The sequence below is a fragment of the Nanorana parkeri genome, unplaced genomic scaffold (genome assembly GCF_000935625.1).
Source record: "Nanorana parkeri isolate BGI_ZX_2015 unplaced genomic scaffold, ASM93562v1 scaffold3645, whole genome shotgun sequence".
Lineage (NCBI taxonomy): Eukaryota > Metazoa > Chordata > Amphibia > Anura > Dicroglossidae > Nanorana > Nanorana parkeri.
This window is the reverse complement of record NW_017309913.1, coordinates 17068-18032: the sequence shown is the minus strand read 5'-3', so window position 1 is coordinate 18032 and position 965 is coordinate 17068.

Sequence of the window (965 nt, the reverse complement as noted above, 5' to 3'; positions counted from 1 at the left end):
TGCTCCAAGCTTGCTCCTGTGATGGACTACAATCTCAATACAAACTAGTAGTCCATCACTGGAGCCTTTTTTTTTTTATCCGATAAATCAAACTTAATAATTGGCTAACTAATCGATTATGAAAATAATCGTTAGCTGCAGCCCTAGTGTATATATAACGGAAAATTGTATACTTACCTTCCGTAATTTTCCTTTCCTGGTGCATTGAAGGCAGCACACCATGGGTTAAGATCCGCCCCTCTTAACCCACAGGACATGTGATAAATTTAGGCTCCTCCGAGCCCTACTTATTCTCGTCATAATCCGAGCCATGGCAGGGATCCTGGTGTGCTGCCTTCGATGCACCAGGAAAGGAAAATTACGGAAGGTAAGTATACAATTTTTAGAAAAAAAAGAACGGGGAAGGGAAGGTATATACCCAATATTTCGAATATAAATTAGATATAAATGGGGGTCCCCTAACTATTCAAAGTTATTTAGAAAAAGAAGTTTTCCCCAGGGAGAGGGGATCCCACCATTCTTTTAGAAAAACTACATACCAATTTAAATAGTGAAAAAGGTATAAATTATTTATTCATTAAAATCCATATCTCTAAGACTCTACGTACACAAAAATCAGAAAAATACATTAATCAGACAATTAGATAAATATACACTCACAACAGACAGATAAATATATACACACAAAAATATATGACTGCAAACCGCCCAAAAAACTCATGAGTAGATGAGTGGGTTAATGAAAGAAATTTTCTTGACAATTAGGAGACATGCCATTTAAAAAGCCAGATGTATTTGTATATTTTTTGGTATGGAGACAAAAAAGGCGCTGTCCATAAGGTAAATGCCGATATATGCTGAGTTTCACGATAGTTGCCTTTGTATGAACTAAAGGACACAAAAGGTATCGGAGTTGTAGCCACGGAGAAAGCGTATCATGTGGACATGTGGACACAGTACCTCTG